Raw genomic sequence first — 21,825 nt, forward strand, 5'->3', positions numbered from 1 at the left:
CTTAAGGCAGTGAGCAAGAATGTACACGTTACATATGCAAAGTCAATTAAGAGTAATTTTAGCAGGAGAGGGATAGAAAGGCACTAGTGACTTAGAGGGAATCAGAGTAGGCCTTGTGTAATATAGGTGGTACTTGAGCTTTGAAGGAAGCTAGGAATTCTCAGAGGCAGCTGTCATGAGGGAGTACATTCTGGGCAGCCTGTGTGACAATGCTCAAAAGGAGGAACGGAAAGTAAGCCATTTTGGCTGAAATGCTGAAAGGGGACATAGGAGTACGTGAAGGGGAATAGTGTGGACCAAGCATGGAAAGAAAAATAGGCTCGATTATAAAGAAAGGGCTTTACATTTCAAGCAGGCGTTTGACAACAGGCAAGAGGGAGCCCCTGGAGCAGGGGAATAATATACTTAGGATAGTGCTTTAGGGATATGGATTAGGCAGGTGTGTGGAAGGATGGGTTGGAAAAGGAAGAGTTTTGAGTTAAAGAGACCAATTAGGAGGCTATTGCAATAGTTTGGACAAAAGGAGGGAGCCGCATGAGCCAGAGTGGTTTTTTGGAACCTTTATTTCTCTATCTAAAAGTAAAAGGCTTTAACTTTGATGGTAAAGGGTAAACTTTGATGGCAGTTTGGCTTGGGCTTAGAACTGTGAGTGGTTTGTTGGGTTTCAGTAAATGTCTGGAAGGGGCATAGAAGGCCCATTCAAACAAGAAAGAACTTGGGAACTCCAGCATGTGCTCAGAGGTCTTGGGACATTCATCAGTGCTGACATGAGGTATAAATGCAAAGTAATTTTGTTGTGTGGCTTGTACCGCCTCTTGGTTTAGTCTTTTCTATTATGGTTTCCCCATTTTGCAGCTAAGGAGGGGATTCCCACATACCCCCAGAAATGTGGACAGGAAAGACTTGCGGTGAATGGTTCAGGGAGGGAGCGATTTGTGCCTAATCAGTGATTCACCCTGGATTCTGTTCCTGACCCCTAGTTATCCTTAACAAAATCCCCAACGACTTGATTATGAAATCAAGAAGACTGAAAAGCCGGGTCCTGGAGTTGGTGGCTTGTATTTTTGTTTGCATCACCAAGAATCTTCAAAGTAGGCTAAAAACTATATGATTCTAACCAGGGAGGAAAGAGTTACATTTTTTTTTACAAGGGTGGGGAAATTCACAGATAAAAAAGAGGAACAGTTCAGATTGAAGAGTTATTGCTTTAGAGAGAGACTTCAGTATAGCATCTTTGCCCAAGTACGGAGAAAGGAGCTGCCAGGAGCCAGGTGAAGAAGCCTCCGTGGTTTGGAGAAAGTACAAGGACCTGCCCAATTGGGTGAGTGAGAGAGTTTGGTTGCTTTTTTCAAAGGCATCTCTAAGTTATCTAAACTCAAAATGAGGCTGACTTTCTCATAGATACAGAACTGGAAGGGACCTTTGTGGTAATCTAGCCCTCATTTACAGACAAGGAAACTGAGAACTAGAGAGTTTATTAGCTTCCTAATGGACATGTAGGTAGTGCATGGCAGAACTGGGATTGGAACCCAGGACCTCAGCCTTCAAATCTAGGGTTCTTTCTCCTGCAAAAGCCATGTATGCCATGGAATTTAATTAATCTCTTTGGGCCTCAGTTTCTTCATCTGTCAATTGAAGAGGTTGGAGTAAAGGACTCCAAAATTTCATTCCAGCTTTAAAGTCCCATGATCAACTAAGATAATGTGTACAATGCTTTGCAAAGCTTAAAGTGCTATGTAAATATAATAATAATAAATACAAATAACTAGTATAATATACTATAATGATTAATTGTCAATAATTAGCATAATATTCCATGCTGTAATCTCTAATAATTAGTGTAATATACTATAATAATAATAATAATTATTATTGTTATGACCAGATGGTCAGAACGATGTGCTTAGAGCTAAGCCTGTGCTGGAAATGAAGGTGATGGAGCAGTTTTGGGAAGGAGCACTGCAGGGAGAGATAGTGAAAGGCTACTCTGACTCAGTTTCTACCTTTCTGTGGTCACTACTGCCTCTTCCCCAGAGAGTTATGTAAACTTCTTGAGAGCTGGGACTGACTTACTTCTGTACGTGTAACCCTCACACTTAGTATAGTACCTGGCACACAGTAGGTGCTTAACAAATGCTTGTCCATTGATTGATACTTCTAGTTCAGAGATAGAGAGTTCCACAGGCCGCTGAGCCACAGAAGGGAAAGACTCAGTTTGAAAGGCACAAAACCTTCCCAAAGCCGCTAAATTTAGCTTTGGGGAGTTTTTTTGTTTGTTTGTTTGTTTTGTTAATTATGTTTCATTCAGCTAGCTTTTAAGATTAAGAACAATTAACATAAAACATAGTTTGGTGTCATAAAAAGAGCACTGAGTATTTTGAGCCAGAGAATCTGAATTCAAATCCCAAGAGCATAGGGCAAGTGAATAGAAATCCTGGCTCTGCTACTTACTCACTGAATAATGTTAGGCAAGTCATTTCTCCTTTTTGGAACTCAGTTTCTTCGTTTGTAAAATGAGAGGGTTGTACTAGATGATCTCCAAAGTCCCTTCCCACTCTAAATCTATGACCCTGTGTTAGTTAAGGAGGGGAAAATAGACTGAGGGAAAGAGGATAATGAAAAGTGGAAGGAGGAATAGGATGGGAAAGAGAGAGATCCCAAGATATCCACACATCCACAGAGATCAAGCCACACCAAGTAGGCTTAGAGGTGAAGGTTCAGGAAGGTTCAGTTCTGATTATATTTTTCTGTTCACTTGTGGCGTGGGTATCTGACTTAGTTATCTGACTACCCTTTCAAATGCATTGGAAATCCCTTTTCTAGTTTTATTTTTAATCTTCAGGGTTGAATTTTTTTAAATCTGAAGTTCACATTGAAACTTTTCCAACTGTCAAAGTGACAGAGCAGTATGTCTGATGTCACACCCTCTTCTCTTCTCCCTCTATACTACTTTGCTCAGTGATGTCATCAGCTCCCATGGATTTAATTACCATCTCTGTGCTGATAATTCTCAAATCTATCTATCCTGTCCCAATATCTCTGCTGACCTCTAATCTCCCATCTCCAACTGCCTTTCAGACATCTTGAACTGGATGTCCAGTAGACATCTTAAACTCAATATTATATGTCCAAAACAGAACTCGTTATCTTCCGCACTAAATCCTCCCCCACTTCTCCTCTATTACTTATAGAGGGCACCACCCTCCCCCCAGTCCCTCAGGCTCACAACCTAGGAGTCATCCTGGAGTCCTCACTATTTCACATCCCCCATATGCAATCTTTTACCAAGGCTTGAGCATTTTATCTTTGCAACTTCTCTCCTTCCCTTCTCTCCTTGAGACTGCTATCTGTGGGGCAAACCTTCCTCACCTACCCCTACTCAATAGACTCTAGTGGCCTCCTATTGTTTCCAGAAACAAATGCAAAATATTCTTCATAACTTAACCTTCTCTGACCTTTTCAGTTTTCCTACATCGTACTCTCCAATATGTACTCTTCTCTTCAATCTGGTGACACTAACCTCCTGGCTGTTCCTTGAATGAACAAGACATTCCATCTTTCTACTCTGGGCATTTTCTATGGCCCTCTGCCATGCTTGGAACCCTCTTCTACTCTGACTATTGTCCGCCCTAGCTTCCTTGAAGTCTCAACTAAAATCTCACCTTCTACAGGAAGCCTTCCCCAATCCCTCTCAATTCCAGTGCCTTCCCCTATTAATTATTTCCTGTTTACCCCATATGGAAGGCAGGAACTGTCTTTAGCCCCTTTTTATATCCCCAGAACTCAGCACAGTGCCTGGTACACAGTAGGTATTTAATAAATGTTATTTGATTAATTGATTCAGGATCAAATATAATCTTTTGTTCAGTATTCTTTTATGACCTTTATTTTACAATCTAGTGACACAAGCTTCCTTGCTCTTCCTCAAACAAGACACTCTATCTTTCCGCTTTAAGCATTTTCTCTGGCAGTCTGACATGCCTAGAATATTTTCCCTCCTCACCTTTGCTTCCTGACTTCTTTCAAGTTTCAGCTAAAATCCCCAAGCCTTTCTTAAATGCCTCCCCCCTACCCTTAATGCTAGTTCCTTCCTTCTGAGATTATCTCCAACTTATTACATATATATGTATAAATGTATAAGCATACATATACATACACACATATAATACATGTCTATATGTGTTATGTGTGTACACATATGCATTACAGGCAAACACACATGTAGTACATATGCATACATAAATGTATGTGTATATGTACGCACAAAAACATACATATGCAAATATACAATTTTCATGTTGTCTCTCCCTTTAGACGTGAGCTCCTTGAGAACAGGGAATGCCTTTTGCTTTTCTTGGTATTCCCAGCCCTTGCCTCAGTGCCTGGCACATAATAATCACTTAATAAATATTTACTGACTATCTGTGAAAGAATGATTTAGGATTTAGAACCTTAGAAGTTTCTGGCCATTGGCTACCTAAGTTGGCTAAATCTCTCTCTCTCTGTCTCTCTCTCTTTCTGTCTCTCTGTCTCTCTGTCTCTGTCTTTGTCTGTCTCTTTCTCTCTCTGTGTCTCTCTTCTCTCTCTCTCTCTCTCTCTCTCTCTCTCTCTCTGTTCTCTCCTCTCTGTTCTCTCTCTCTCTTCTCTGTCTCTCTCAAAGGTAAGAGCTCTCTCATTCAAAAGTATTTGAAAGTTCTTTTCAAACTATCATTTGACTCATTTGCCGAAGTCTTTTTACTAAAACAAATTGGAGGAGAGGTCAGGAAGAGACATCAATCTGGGTCTTGATGGGAATATGCAAAAATATTCATCCAGACACCCACCCATCCAACTTAAGCACTTTTAGAAATAAATGACACCCATGTCTGGCCGATATAATCAGAGAGGGCATCCACCTCTTGGATACAATGTGAGAATCAGTCATAGGCCCCCAACTCAAGTATCTCTTGTCCTCATGCCTGGAACTTCACCATTTGGTTTATTAACTTGTGTTAAGCATTCTTTTCTCCCGATACTCTTTAAAAAATGCAAATACTTTTGAGAAAGGCAAAATATTAGGGCTCTAACACCTTGGTGTGAGTGAGTCTGTCAGATCTTTCAGAGGATGTCAGAACTGGGCCCAACCCACCCTTCCTCTTCCCTGCACACATGTGCACACTCGGGTGTCTGTAATCAGGACTCAAGGACAAATTAGAGTCTCTTCTGCCCTTGGTGTCAGCAAACAGATGAGTTAGAGCCGGGTTCTCACACTTTGTTGTGTCTTGGATCCTTTTGGCAATCTGATTCTGAGGACTAGGGACCCCTTCTTAGGCCATTGTCTTTAAAGCTATAAAATAAAAATAAATAGGATTACAAAGGAGATCAATCATAATGAAATATAGTTATCAAAAAAACTTTTTTTTAGTAAAAACAAGCAGAGATCCCCGGTTAAGAACTCCTGATATTAGGGGTTTTCTAATGGCAGAATCTCTAGTAATGGTGAGACTACAAGAGAGGCTTCTGGTGAAATTTTTGTTTCCATATCATTTGTATTAATAAGTAGAAAAACCAAAGTAGAATTGGAACTGGGAAGTGTTCAGACATCTTCTTGGAAGGCTTTAAAGATCAGAGTACATGTAAGAGAAAAAAAATCCCTAGAGGTGCTACAAAGGTAAATTACACAGGAATCCCCAGAATAAAATGCTACCTGGCCTTTTTATCTACTTCAACCAACAGACTAAACGAGTATTTATTAAATGCCTACTATCTATAACCCACTAAACTAGGTACTGTGAGAATAAAGGAAGAACAAGAGTAGAAAATGAATTGGCTTGAGAGTTAAGAGATGTGAGTTCTTGCCCTGGCTCTGCTATCAGTTTGCTGTGTGACCTAAGGCAAGTCACTAATCCTTTCTGGGCTTCACACTTTTCATTTGTGAAATCTCTATGATCTCTTCCAGCTCTAACACACTCTGAAGCTGTAACTTAGCTGGGGAGAGAAGTCCAACCTACATAAAAACAGCAGCAAGCTTGCTAGAAAATAGAATATAATTAAGTGCTAAATTGTGTGGAAGAGACTTTGTGTGCATGTGGGGGGGAGGGGTTGGAGATAAGAGGAAAAGGGGTAGTAGTCAGGGAATTATCACAGTGAGTGGGATAAATGGGAGAAGGGTAGGTGAATGGATGCCAAAAGAGAACTGGGCAAGTACCAGGGTCTGATATAAGCCTCTGATCCCATGGAGTTAATCAGTAAGTATTTATTAAGCACCTGCCATATTCCAGGCACTGGGGATACAGAGACAAAAAAAAATACTTCATGTCTTTGAGGGGAAAGAACATACAGAAAACACATGCAGAATAAATATAAAGTAATTCAATGTGCATTGGTAGCAGGAATAAACCTCAGGGAGAAGGCAAATTTAAAGGAAGCCAAGAATTCCTGGCTTGGGGCAACCTGTTCCAAGGCACCGAGATGCCACACGGAAGGTAGTGTAGGAGAAAGAGCAAGTCAGCCAGTTTGGCTGGAATGTGAAGAAGGGAAGTAATGTTTGATAACCCTGTAAAGGTAGACTGGGTTCTGAATGGCTTTAAGTGCCTGCCTCACGGGTATGTATTTTATCCTAGAGGTAATAGGAAGCTACTGGAGGTTTTCGAGCCAGGCAATGATGTGGCATTATCCTGTGCCTTAGGAAAATTCCTTTGCTGTTATGTGGAAAATGGATGAGAGTAGTGAGAAAAGATGCAGGGAGACCAATTAAGAGGCAATGAGGGTCTGAGCTAGAATGCTAGCTCTGTGAATAGAGAGAAGGTGGATATATGGGAGACATGGTGTGGAACTACAATTGATCGGCAATGGGCGGCATGTGGGAAGTTAGAGATGAACAGGCTTGGGTGACTGGAAGAATGGTAGTGTCCTTGATCGAATAGGAAAAGAAGTGAGTTTGGAGGGGGTGGGGAAAGTTGATGAGGCTTGTTTAGGACACACAGAATTAGAGATGCCTATAAGATATACAGTGGGGAAATAGCCATTGAGCAGTTGATGATGAGGGGCTGGATGTCAGAAGAGAGATAATGTCTGGGTCTATATCTGTAGATAACTACATATATGGAGTCATCTGAATATAAATGAGAATTGAATCCATAGAAGCTGATGAGATCATTCCAGGAAAGGGTATAGAAAAAAAAAAAAGAGAAGAGAGTAATTCACTGTGATCAAGAACAAGCAGTATGAGAGGTGGGGGAGAATGCTGAGTGAGCTCAGGGTCAATATGTGTCAGTTCATATTTTGTTTTGTTTCATTTTTAAAACATTCTTTTGGATTCTATATGCCCTAAACTATGGAGATAGCTGAAGTTGCTTTATCTTTGGTGCATTATTTCCATTTTGGACAGGTAGAGGGTTTGTGGCCATCAGACATAACGTGTACTCCTTGCTGCTCACATGACCTGGAAGTCTTGGCTATATGACTTTGAGAATACACTCCCCCCTTACTTCTGCCTCCTAATTTCTCTGATTTCCTTTAAGACTCAGGTCAAGTTCCAGCTTCTGCAGGAGGACTATCCCAGTCCCTGCAGCTGCTAGTGCCTTTTTCTCACTTACTTGGAACATGGGTAAAATGATGAAGATGGTGGTGATGGTGGTGGTAGTGGTGGTGATAATGATGATGGCAATAGTTTCTATATAGACCTTTAAGATTTGCAAATATTATCACATTGGAAATAAAATAGAGTTGAAGAAACAGGTTTGAACTCTGTCATTATAAAATGTAGGTTATCGTTACCTTGTTAATATTTTGATATCCATTAGACCTTTCTACCTTTTGCCTCCTTGCAGATATATGCCCAGTAATGAAATGGCTGGGTCAAAGGGGAGGAAGATTTTAATCCCCTCCCCACCCCTAAATAATATAAAATTAATATGATATAGTGAATAGAGACTTTGCTTGCAATTCGGGAAGACCTGAACTCAAGGCCTGCTTCTGACATTTACTGACTAAATAACCATAGGCAAGTCACTCAAACTCTCAGTGGGCCCAGGCAACGTTCTAAGATCATTAAGTTGCAAAAAAAAATTGATGTTGTGCATTGTTAGAGGAAACTTCCTGAAGGGACAGATTGTGAAGGGTTTTAAAGTTGCTTTTTCATGTATACTTTATGTCCTTCGCAATCTGTCCCTCGACTACCTTTCCCATCTTTTACTTTATTTCCCTCCAGGCACGTGACAACACTCTTCTTGTTACTATGCAGGATGCTCCATCTCCTGACTCTTTCACCTTTTCTTGGCTATGCTAAAGGTTTGGAAAGATCTCTCCCTTCACCTCCATTTCCTGGCTTCCTTTGATACTTAGCTCAGATCCTTCCCTCTGCAGGTAGCCTTCTCAGATCTCCTGCAGCAGCTAATGTCGCCCTATCTCATTACTCTCATTTACACTGCATAGATCTTTTATGTGCAATATTTTTGTATGTTGTCTCCCCCCATCAGAATGTAAACTCCTCGAGTGTAGGGTTTGTTTTTACTTTTCTTTGGATCCCCTTCACTTAGCACTGTGCCTGCCACAAAGCACTTAATAAATATTTGTTGATTTGTTGAATGGGAGTGAAGGTAGAGGGCAGATTAAGAAAGGCTTCATCTAATGTACAAGGTAGCACTTGAATTGAGTTGGGAAGGAAATAAAGGATTACAATGCTGAAAGAAGATGGAGTGAATTCCAAGCAGAGGGGACAGACGGTACAAAAGCAGAGGCCAGAGAAAGAGTATCATTTATGAGGAACAGAAAGAAGGCCAGTTTGCTTGGATCACAGTGTGTGTGTGAAGGTGAGTTGTGGGTAATAAGATTACAAAGGTAGTTTTGCGGACACCTTGTGACAGGCTTTATTTATATATTAAGTGGAGAAGTTTATATCAGACTCCGTGGGCAATGAGTAAACAAAGAAGTTTTTGGAGTAGGAAAGTGACCGGTCCTTTAGGAAAATCACTTTGGCAGTTGTGGGGAGGATAGATTCACAAGGAGAGAAACTTGAAGTCGGGATAGGAAAATATGGCAATAAACCAGGTAAGAGGTGATTGGGACCTGAATAAGGGTGGTAATTCTGTGAACAGAGAGAAAGGTTTGGATTTGAGAGATTTTGTGTGGGTAGAAATAAGTTTTGGCAACTGATTGGCTATGTGGAGAGAGGAGGAATAAGGAATCTATGATGACATGGAGTTGGTCAGACCTCTGAGACTGGCAGGATGCTGGAGTCCTGGACAGGAATAAGGAAGTTCTAAAGAGAGGTGGGTTTTGGGGAAAAGATAATGCAAATACCTTGGCTTCAGAATTTTTGTCCCAGACAGTGGGAAAAAGCTAGACCTCTAACATCTGAAACTAGACTTAAACAAACAAATAAAAAGGGTCCTTGAAGTGAAAATTTTAAGGGCATGTGAGCCTCCTAGTCCCTATGATATGAAAACCTATTAAGTTTCTAAGAATGTTCCTCTAGAAACATGGAACTGAGAGTTTCTTTTTCTTTAACTTGTCACTCAGGAAATTGTGGGACTTTTCCTTTAAATCACCTGGGGTGCTGATAATGAAAATCTATGATTCTGTATAACTATGACTAAAAATTTAAAACCAGAGACCAGAAATACAAAATTTTAATTTTTTTTCACAGCAATTTCTTATGCATGTAAAGAAATGGGGCATCATGAGTAAGCGTAAGCTTTTGACTTTACTCAATGCTTGGCATAATACTTGTGTTATTTATACTTGGTATAATAGTTTTAGAGCTGGAAGGAACTTCTGAGGCTGTTCTATCCCTGCTTTGTTACGGTTAAGGAAACTGAAGCCCAGGGAGGTTAGGTGCCTCGCCTGACCTCCGTAGGATAAGAGGTGAGATTTGAACTCAGGTCTTCAGAGGACCTGCTCTTTCTCTGTTATCACGTTATACTCTAGACTTAGTTGCTTTATCCGAAATCAGTTTCCTGCTTTGTAGCAGGAGAGCTCCAACACCGTAACTTTGAAGTGGGTGTAGGGGGCAAAAACCCATTGCAAATAACTTAAGGAGATTGTTGTCAGAGGTAATGCAACAAGCCTGTTATCAAAACTGGGTGAATCATTGGATGTGTGCAGTTATTAATTCCACAGTACCAGAAATGGTCCACTAGGTGGTGCCATGGTGCACCAAGTGCCCGGCCATAGGCAGTTCAAATCTGACCTCTGACACTTGTTGGCTGTGTGACTCTGGGCAGGTCACTTAACCCTGATTGTCTCAGTTTACTCATCTATAAAATGAGCTGGGGAAGGCAATGGCAACCCACTCCAGTATACTTGCCAAGAAAATCTCTAATGGGATCATGAAGAGTTGGCAATGACTGAAAACAACTGAATAACATGACAAAACTAATTATATTGAAATAGTTGTCATAATGTTTTAAAAAGCAAGTTCACACATCCCAAGCTAAGGCCCCTGCTGTAATCTAACCCCCCTCATTTTATAAATCAGGATATTGAGGGCTAGAGTGGGGCAATGAGTTACTTAAAGTCACAGAATAAGTTGGTAAGTCACAGAGTTAGACCCCTTCCTTCCTCCCACTGTGGCTATTCCCAAACACTGTTTTCTCTCCTTTCTCATCTATTCTCACAGCTTTAATCAATCACTACCTCTATATGGATGATTTCCAAATGTGCTTTCATTTAGTCATTTTGTACTATTAAGTATCTCTTATGTAACACTGTTGTTAGGCACAGGGAAATACAAAGATGATCCTGTTTTCTTTTCCCTCTCCTTCTCCTCCTCCTCCTCTTCCCCCTCCTATTCAATCTCCTTCTCTTCCTTCTCCTCCTCTTCTTCTTTTTCAAAGAATCAAAGATTTATAACTGGAAGGAATCTCAGAAGTCATGGGGGCTTACAATCCAACAATCCCTCTCCAGCCCAGAGGGCTGAGCTCTAGTCTCATGATGCTGTCCTTTCCCTGGAGACGTCCAGCCTCAAGGAGTTAAGTTGGAATGAGCATCACTTAAGTTAAGACCATCACTAGCTCTGTTTCAGGCCACCCACCATGTGCCTCCTGTTAACTCCTCCCAGTTTTGCGCTGACTGGCTAAGGATCACAGAGTCAGGGAATCTTATCTCGCATATGTGATAACTTAGGAGTAGCCTGGTTTGTGCCCAAATGAGCCAAAATGACCCGTTAGAATCATAGGGTCATAGTTCTAGAGCTTAAAGGGACCTTAAAGATTATCCAGTCCATTCTCATCATTTTACAGATGAGAAAACTGAGGCAGTGTTGGTCAGTTGAAAGAGCACAGACTGCAATCAGAGGACTCAGCCATCCTACATCTGATGCTTCCTCTACCTACATAACCTTAGGCAAGACATTTAACTTTCCTGGGCCTCAGTTTCCTCATCTATACAATGGAGGGGTTGGGCTAGGTGGTCTCTGAGGTCCCTTTCAGCTCTAGATTTAGGATCCCTTTAAAAGGTTAAGTGAATTGCCCACATTCATGCAGGGATTAATTGATAGGATGGGGCTTTGAACTCTTGTCACCTAGGACCCCTAGGACCCCAAGATCAGTGCCCTTTCAATTATATTCTGTTTCCTCTCTGGACCTCACTTTTCTTATTTTTTAAAAATAATGAAATAATTTATTTTTAGTTTTCAACATTCACTTTAATAAGATTTTGAGTTTTAAATTTTCTCCCCCTCCCCAAGACGGTGTGCAATCTGGTATAAGCTCTACTTATACATTCATATTAGGTATATTTTCACATTAGTCATGATGTAAAGACAAGCAAACATATATGTACAAAAAAGCTATGTACAGGATAAACAGGAAGTAATTTTTAGAAAGGAAGATGCTAGAATTAAGAGGGCTTGGGAAAACCTCCCTGTAGAAGATGAGATTTTAGTTGGAACTTAAAAGAAGGCAGGGAAGCCAAGAAGTGGAGATAAGAAGAAAGAGCCTTCTAGGAATGGGACACAGACAGAGAAAATGGCAAAATTAACCCCACTGCTCCTAGTTCTGCACCTCTTCTCTATGGCAGTTCATCAGATACCTGTACAGTGTGATTACATCTATATTTGATAATGTAGGGGACTTTATCAAGTACTCTGCTGAAATCAAGTCGGGTTTAGACCTCTCATCATATGATGGAGCACGTGTTAGTCCTGTCATTTTGATGGTAAGCACTAAGGCCTTTTGGTGCATTTTACAGATAAGAAAAGTGAATCTACACGAACAAAAATATTCATAGCAGCTCTTTTTATGGTGGCAAAGAATTGGAAATTGAGAGGATGTCCATCAACTGGGAAATGGCTAAACAAGTTATAGTATATGAATGTAATGGAATATTCTTGTGCTATAAGAAATGATGAGCAGGAGGACTTCAGAAAAACCTGGAAAGACTTATATGGACTGATGCTGAGTGAAATAAGCAGAACCAGGAGAACATTGTACACAGTAACAGCCACACTGTGTGATGACTGACTTTGATGGACTTAGCTCTTCTCAGCAATACAAGGATCTAAGACAACCCCAAAGGACTCATGATGAAAATGCTGTCCACATCCAGAGAAAGAACTATGGAGTTTGAATACAGATCAAAGCATACTATTTTCTCTCTCTTTTTTTATTTTTGTTTTTTCCTTCTTGTGATTTTCTCCTTTTATTCTGATTCTTCTTTCACAACATGACTAATGAGGGAATAAGTTTAATATGATCGTACATGTATAGCTTATATCAGATTGCTTGCCATCTTGGGGTGGGAGGGGGGAGGGAGAGAGAAAAAATCTAGAACCCAATCTTATAAAAGTTAATTTTGAAAACTAAAAAAAAAATTGTTTAAAAAAATAGATTGTCAGCTCCTTGAGGACAGGATCTGTCTTTTGCTTCTTTCTGTATCCCTAGAGCTTTGTACAATGCCTAGAACACAGTAGGTGCTTCACATAACAAATATATGCTTTCTATAATAAATATTTATTGACTGAGAGTTATAGAAAAGCAGATTTATGTTTGATGTAAGGAAGAACTTCCTAAAAATTAAAGCTATATAAAAGTGAATCATAGAGTTAGGTGGGACCCTAGAGATCATCAGGTCCAATCCTTTTGTTTTACAGATGAGGAAACTGAATCCCAGAGAGTTTAAGTGACTTGCCCAGAGTCGCACAAGCTGGAACATTGGGTCTGGGAAGAGGAAGGGGAAACAAAAGTGAATAAGAAATGATCCTTGACCTTAAAGACCTTATATTCTATAGGGGAGAGATAATATAGGCAGCTAAATGGCATAGTAGATAGAGCACTGGATCAGGAGTCAGGAAGATTTGAGTTCAAATCCTGCCTTAGATACTTCCTGGCTGTATGACCCTGGACAAGTTACTTAACTGCTATCTGCCTCAGTTTCCTTAACTGTAAAATGGGAGTAATAATAGCATCTACTTTCCAGGTAGGTGTTGTGAGAATCAAATGAGATAATATTTCTAAAGTGCTTTGCAAACCTTAAAGCACCATGTCAATGCTAGTTGTTATTATTATAATAATACACAGCTATAATACAAGTCACAATAAAATAAATAACCAAAAAAAAGGTACAGATGAATGCTATAGATTTTCAGAAGAGGTGTCTTTTTGGCTAGGGAATCAGGAAAGGCTTCATAAAAGAAGTGGCAATTGACCTAAGCCAAAATCATATAAATAAGAAAGACAGAAAGTTACTTGTCCTACAAATTGAGGAAGCACGGAGCTGAGAGAGAGCTGGAAACTACTGTGATGAAGACATTGTCAAATGCTGCTGTTTCACGTGAACTTTTAGAAATGATCATGCCACTTCAATGCATCTAGTGAGTGATATAGGGAAATTGACTACTTCTGAAATACCTTCACATTTTTAAGTGGGCACGTGGATATATTGGGCCAAAAAGTTTCACCATGATTCCTGTATTCTCCTTTAGTTCCTAGCCCAGTTTAGTATAATGGAAAAAAAAAGCATTGAACTTAAAATCAGGACATCTGATTCAAATAAAACATCATCTTATTGCTCCAGTTGAGCATGATGAGGGCCTGGCATTTGTGGGCACTTAGGAAATGCTTATTGATTTATTGATGAGCTTTCAAAACATCTCCTTCCTTCTAGTTGCCACATTTTTATTCATAACGATGCCATTGCTCACTCTGTTAGTTGGGTTTTGATATCATGATACCATTGATGAGATAATACTATACTCATCAAAGCCACATTTTCTTCCTTCTCCTTTTTGTGGAATTTCCACATGGAAATTCCACATCTCCATTTCCCCTTTTCAGATTAGCAGATTTTTCTCACGTCCTTTGCCCCCTCACTGGATGAAGCTTGGAATTCATTTTATTAAGTTAATTTTTTTTAATCAAAAAAAATCCACCCACTCTTCCTCCTTCTCCCTCCCCCCCCCCACCATTGAGGAAGACAGGAAAACATAACCTATGTTACAAACATGTATAATTAAACAAAATGAATTTCTGTATTGGCCAGGTCTATCTGTCTACAATCTATCTATCTATCTATCTATCTATCTAGCTAGCTAGCTAGCTAGCTAGCTATCTATCTATCTCCCTCCATTTCTCTCTGTATGTATATTGTATATATACATACATACATACACACATATATCATATCCATAATTCCATCTATATCAATATAGACATACATTGTATCAATTTGCATTCTAACACTATCAGCTCTTTGTTAGGAGGTGGGTAGCTTGATTTGTCATGAGTCCTCTGGAATGGTGCTAAGTCATTGTATTGATGAAAGTTTGGAATTCATTTTTACAGATGTTGATAAAAGGCACCCATGCTCTTAGCTGCCACACATATATTGCATTCTGCTCTGTTAAACCTCAAAGGGAGGATTAGCTTCATCCTTACAGCCCTCATCCCATTCTTTCTCCCGCTCTACACATATAAATAGCTGAAACTGTCTAGCCTCATACGCTTTGTGTGAGGCACCACCTAAATATAGTGAGGTTGCTAATGAGTCAGACTTAGCTTGCCTTTGCACTAAATGCCCCTGCAGACTACAGAGTCAAGCTAGGACTGACATGCCTTCATCGTGGCATAAGGGTGTACTCAGAGGCTTCAGGGATATCTCGGACTCTTTGTCCCTACGCAGCAAACTGTACTATAATAGATGTGGACTGGTAGTACATGTACGACACTCATAGGTGCTTCTTGGGTGTCATCTATGTCCCTCTATTCCATCGCGCTGTTGTGGGTGGTTGGTTTTTGTCCCTTGTTCTGTTGTGGGTACAAGGTTATCAGAAGGTTGAAAAATTGTTTATGTATTCTTATCTGACCTTGGTATGAAAGATGAATTGACAGGAAAAGTGTGTGTGTGTGGGAAATTCTGTCATTCTTAAATTTATAATTGTATATGGCTTGTAGGAAAAACTTAGCCAAATTACGTTAGCTATTGCCATCTCTACAGCGTAGAGTGAATAATATGAGAGACAGATGTGAACATACAATGATACTGCAAGATTCTTGGTTGTCATTTCAATAGCGTCCGACTCTCCTGGTACTTCATTATATTTTCACTTTTTGGTTGTTCTTATTTTGTGTGCAATGCAATATTACTCTTAATATGCTGAAAGTTATTATCATAATATTAGCCAGAAAATTATCATTTTCCTTTAAATACTGGCCTTAAAAGGTTTGCTGTATTCTTACATGTGAAGTTATTATATTCAGACTTATTTCTAGCATAACAGATCAGTAAATCGATAATGAAAGCTAGTGTAAAGATAGAACTAATCCAGCAAAAATTAATTTTAAAGCAAGCTTTAATGACTTCATATATTTTATTAAGTGAGGGTTATCTACAGTGAGCTTAAGTCACTCTAACATAACCAGTAGGTGTATATATGGAAGAAGTGGAGGAAAAACCAAGAAAGAAATTCAATTGAAATAGATTGTGAAAAGATGAAATTGCAAAGGCAACAAATAATGAAAAAAAATGGAAAAGATCTGCCAAGGTTTCTATAAAAAGCTATTCTCTCTCTCAATGACCCATGTAATCTAACTTCACTTAAACAAGTTCAATTCAATTCAACAAACATTTGTTGAGTGCCCACTATGTGCAAAGCACCATGCCAGGTGCTAGAGCTATAAAGGCAAAATGGAATACAGCCCCTATCCTCAAAGAGCTTACGTTCTCCAGGAGGTACAACATGTGGGCAGATAAGTAAGTACACACAGGATAATTTGAGAAGGGAAGAATGCTAACAACCTAAAAGATTCAGAAAAGGCTTCCCAGGGGCAGCTAGGTGGCACAGTGGATAGAGCACTGGCCCTGAATTCAGGACGACCTGAGTTCAAATCTGGCCTCAGACACATACCACTTAACTAGCTGTGTGACCCTGGGCAAGTCACTTAACCCCAATTGCCTAAAAAAAAAAAAGAAAGAACCAATTCCAGAAAAGGCTTCCCATAGGAAATGGCAGCTGAGCTGAGCTTTGAAGGAAGTTAAAGATTCTGAGAAGCAGAAGAGAGGAGGCAGTGCATTCCAGGCAGGGGAAGAGTCCATGCAAAGTCATGGAGGCAGGAGAAGGAATGCTAAGTCTGAAGAATTTTAAGCCGGTTGGCCAGTTTGTCTGGAATACTTTGTCAATGGGTGTAATGTGAAATAAAACTGGAGTCAGGATGGGGAAGATTTTAAGTAACTTACTGAAGGGTTTTGTTGTTGTTCAGTCATTTCAGTCATGTTTGACTCTTCATGAACCCATTTGGGGTTTTCTTGGCAGAGATACTGGTGTCTTTTGCCATTTCCTTTTCCAGCTTGTTTTATAGATGAGGAAACTGAGACAGACAGGGTTAAGTGACTTGCCCAGAGTCACATAGCTAGTAAGTGTCTGTGGCTAGACTTGAACTCAGGAAGATGAGTCTTATTGAGTTTAGGTCCAGTACTCTATCTACTGTACCAGAGTATGCAGTTCTCCCCCCCACCTCCCCTCCCCGAGTCAATGGGGAACCACTGAAGCTTATTGAGCAGGGGAGTGACATAGCCAGAAGGTGTTTTAGAAACATTATTTTGGTGGCTGTATGATGGATGGATTGGATAGGGTTTACCCTAAAAAGCAGAGAGCCCAATTAGGAAGATATTACAATATCCTGGGCAAGAGGTTATAAGGACCTGAACTAATATCATTTCCTCATAAAGTCGTTGATGTGCTCATTTGAGGAAGTCGGAATAGCACTGAAGTAAACAAATAGTGGGAGAACAAATGGACCAGACCAAATGTAGACAGATAATATCTCTGCTGGAGGCAGAACAATTTTGAGGACATTGAGGAATTGAGTCTCAGTGTATTTGAAAGAAGGGAAAATATAAAATGACTGGGGGAAAAAATGACAGAATGTTATTACTACAAAAAAGGATTGATGAAGAGCAGTAGTGTCAAACTCAAACAGAAATGGAGCTGGGCCATGTATTACTTAGAAAACCACAAATTATTATTATCTATGTTTTACTATATTTTTATTTATTTTGTTAAATATTTTCCTGATTCTGGACCACACTTAAGGGTATTGCAGGCTATATAGCTAGTTGGGGTGAGTTTGACATCACCAATCAAGAGATATGAATACCTATTGACCCATTTGCTCATATTCTCATCTCTACAAAATCTTTATGCAAATAATCTACACACATATCAAGGTCATCCTCAATGAAAAAAGGGGAACAAAAAGGCTTTTGCATATTTTATTGTGGACCACATCTTTCTCACAATTGCCTAAATGATGCAGAACACATTAGATCCCATTGTGTTTTTTTTATAAATCAGCATTTAATTGAGTAGAGCAAAATGTAGCTGTATAGGCTGTCCTTCAGTAAGATATCTCTAATGCATATATTAAGATTATGTAAGATTCCCAGATAGATTCAACAATGAATCAAGTAGGTAATGATCATTTATTAAGTCCCCATTGTATACCAGGCACTAGGGAGATAGAGACTAAAATGGGACAGTACCTTCTCTGAAAAAGTTTGCATTCTATGAGGGGAGATAATATGGCATAGTGAACACATGATGGACCTGTATTCAGGAAGAGCCGTGTCCACAAACTATTTTTCAGACTTACTGACTGAGTGACCCTAAGTAAGTCACTAACTTCCCTGGGACCAATTTTCTCATTTATAAAAAATGGCAGAAGGACTGGACAAGATAATTACGATGCTAAGTATATATAAAATAAATGCAAGGTCATTTCTTTTTTAAGGGAAGGAGAAGGGGCGAGTTTACAATTCTTTTGAGAACTGTTTGTTCATATACTTGACCACTTATCTACTGGGGGATAGCTTTTGGTCACCTTCTAAGATGATTCCTTCAATGTTTTTAAGACGATACAGCCTCCAGCATGGATGCCCTTGGTGTGTCTGTTCTAGCTGCTCTTCACAACTTTGTCAAAGTGTTCTTTGTACCTGTCTGTAAAGCATAACAGGGTTTGGTGTATTAGAATCCAAATTTGGTGGTTCCTCAGTCACTGGAGATAAAAATAAATGCTATAGAAATGTTGACAATTTTTTCCATTTTACATTATGTTTTCCTCTTATAAGTTTCATCTGCATTAAATAGTCTTGGTATGATGTGACCATTTGGTTTCAACCAAGCTTTCTTTAGACTTATTTTCACTTCCATTGTTTCCTCGCTGCTTTGTAATCTTTTACCATACTCTTCCACAGTGTTTTACAAATACAGTCAGGTCCTGGCACCCATCACTCTCTGTTGCCAATATGTGTTGGCTAAGGTGGACTCTGGGATCTTTTAGACTTTTCCTTGTGGAAGCCATTTCATGATGGTTAAACTTCTGCAGGAAATTGTGGTAACCAAGATAAATATCTTTTCCTTTAAATTTTCCTCTTTTTGGCATCAATGGTTCATTTGGATGTCAGGATATAGCTATTGTAACTCTTCATAGTATTTTCTTCTGACCTTTAGGCTTTCCTTTGATTAGATTTTAACTTTGACCTTTTCTGTAAGTGAATGCATCTAGACAGCTGATGCTCGTATGATTCCCATATCAGTAACTATTTGTTTATTGTTTAAATAATTGTTAAAAACAATTAATTTCATTTTTTGTTTAGTCCTTACCACATCTACTACCTTCTGACTTTCTTCTGGGGAATATTCATAACATATAATATGAAACTTTTGAGTTACTTACAGAGCTACCACTTCTTTTGTGTCTCAAAAATGAGTCATATTTTATAATTTTTACTTTTACATTGAAATTATGAAACATAAATACATTTATTCCATCCAGAAGATGTGGTCAATTTCTTTGTAGTATTTCTCTATCTCTCATTCTCTGCACCAGATATTGGCATGTAAGCTGCACTTATCTTAGTTTCATAGATTTAGAGTAGAAAAGGTCATCTAGTCTAACTCTGTCTTTACAAATGAGGAAAATGAGGCTGGACAAGTTGCCTAAAGTTACACTGAGACTCAGTGGAAGAGTCTGCACTTGAAGCAAAAGCTTCTTCCTCTAAATCCAGCATTCTTCCCCTATCACATAGCCTTTCTGTGACAGTCTTTTTACTCATTACTCATTATGAACATTGCAATACAATTGTGTCCTGTGAAATGTTTTTATTGACTCTGAATACAGCATAAAAACAACCAAATCAACTGCTTTGTTTGTCTCTCTAAGGAGAAACTGCAAGCCGTCCTTCTATTTAGAAGCCTCTTTCTTTGGTCTTCTAGTTTCATTTATTGTGAAAATATCAAGATGGATGTGATTCAATTTTCCAAATCCTATGTCAATTTATTTAAAAATTCATATTTTTCTATACCCATAGTTAGGTTAATGTCTATAGATGGTCTAAGAACTATCTAATTTTAGCATACTCTGTCCCCTTTTCCACCACTCCATCATTGTCTTTGTGAAATCAGAAAGGAGCTACATAGGTTTGAGTGTCATTTTAAAGTTTTTCTTTAATTTTGGGGCTTCCATGGCAAGAGAATCCATCACCTAATGGCCAGAGTACTGGATTATTAGCAAGATTGGTCTTCCTACACAGACTCATTTTGGTGCTAGGACCATACCCGAAGCCCTTTCAGCATGTTAAAATCTGCCAGAGCCTATAATCTGCTGGCTCAACCTTCAAGAATCCAGGGTCTAAACATATTGTGGTATTTGAAAGTGATGGAAAAATCACTGTGTAATAAGAAACAATTGGCCCCAGCTTCTGGGATACAGACTCGCTATTTGACAAAAAAATGCTGGGAAAACCAGAAAATGGCATGGCAGAAACTAGGTATAAACTAACATTTTACACTGTATACCAAGATATGGTCAAAATGGGTTCATGATTTAGATATAAAGGGTGATACATAAGCAAATTAGGAGAGCAAGGAATAGTTTATCTGTCAGACCTATGGTAAAGGGAAGAATTTTTGATCAAACAAGAAATAAAGAATATCTTGGGAAGTAAAATGGATAATTTTAATTATATTAAATTTAAAAAGTTTTGCAAAAACAAAACTAATGCAACCAAAGTTAGAAGGAAAGCAGAAAGCTGGGAAACAATTTTTATAGCAAGTGTGTCTGACAAAGGCCTTGTTTCTCAAATATAGAGAGAACTGAGTAAGTTTATAAGAATACAAGTCATTCCTCAATTGATAAATGGTCAAAGGATATGAACAGGCAATTTTCAGATGAAGAAATCATATGAAGAAGTGCTCTGAATCACTTTTGATTAGAGAAAGGCAAATTAAAACAACTCTAAGGTACCACCTCATATCTGGTAGATTGTCTAATATAACATCAAAGGAAAATGACAAATGTTGGAGAGGACATGGGAAAATTGGAACAATAACGTGCTGTTGGTGGAGTTGTGAATTGATCCAACCATTCTGGAGAACAATTTGGAAATATGCTCAAAGGGCTATCAAACTGTGCATACCCTTTGACCCAGCAATACCACTCACTATTAGTTTGTGTCTCAAAGAGATCATAAAAAAGAGAAAAGGACCTATACATTCAAAAATATATATAGTAGCCCATTCATGGTGGCAAGACATTGAAAACTGAGGGGGAGGCCCATCAGTTGAGGAATGGCTGAACATGCTGTGGTATATGAATGTAGTGGAATACTATTGTGCTATAATAAATGATGAACAGGCAGAATTCAGAAAACCTGGAAAAAGACTAGTACGAACTGATGCAAAATGAAATGAGCAGAACCAGGAAAACATTGTACATGCTGAGAGCAACATTGTGTGATGATCAACTATGAATGACTAAGCTCTTCTCAGCAGCACAAGGATTCAAGACAAGTACAAAGGACTCAGGAAGGAAAATGTTACCCATATCCACATAAAGAACTGATGGACACTGAATACAGATTGAAGCATACTTTCCTCATTTACTTTATTTTTTTTCTCACAAAGGTACCATTTATTATCTCACAAAATATTTTCTACATGAATAATTGTTTTTAAATTGCATTATTTTTAAACTGATAAGTCATATATTAGATTTTGATTAGAAAAACCCTCTTGGAAAAACACTTTTGTATGTAGCTTGAGATTTTTTAAAATCCTCTAAAATAACTTTAGGGGCTTGTAAACATTTCTTTCTATTAAAGCACAGTACAATAAGTAATGCTGCATTATATCAGCTGCATATAGAATCAGCACATGATTTATTATGATCCACTTAGAGAAAGTAATCATACCCCAAAAAAGCAAAATCAATAGTATTTTTAAAAAATTCTTAAATGTTTGTACTGTTCTATTCAGTTTACTAAAATGTTTCTATAAAATGATTGGAACACTTCTTTGAAAGTTTCATTAGTTCATGTGGCTTGAACATCTTGAATGACAAAACGTCAAAA

At 38.8% G+C, this 21,825-nt stretch overlaps 1 protein-coding gene across 2 annotated transcripts in view; it reads left to right on the top strand.

The window, feature by feature from the left end:
- The window catches only part of CD86 (CD86 molecule), a 159,593-nt gene that overhangs the window by 85,696 nt on the left and 52,072 nt on the right, over positions 1–21,825 (top strand). The window contains exon 1 of one of the 2 annotated variants that reach the window (XM_020985926.2): positions 1,193–1,321. The exons of the other annotated variant lie outside the window; for it this stretch is intronic. The gene's annotated coding sequence lies outside the window, so the exon portion shown is untranslated. Of the gene's footprint in view, positions 1–1,192; positions 1,322–21,825 lie in introns of those variants that run through there. 2 annotated transcript variants of the gene reach the window in all.

This window comes from Phascolarctos cinereus, unplaced genomic scaffold (assembly GCF_003287225.1).
Source record: "Phascolarctos cinereus isolate Bilbo 61053 unplaced genomic scaffold, phaCin_HiC Scaffold_726;HRSCAF=1367, whole genome shotgun sequence".
Lineage (NCBI taxonomy): Eukaryota > Metazoa > Chordata > Mammalia > Diprotodontia > Phascolarctidae > Phascolarctos > Phascolarctos cinereus.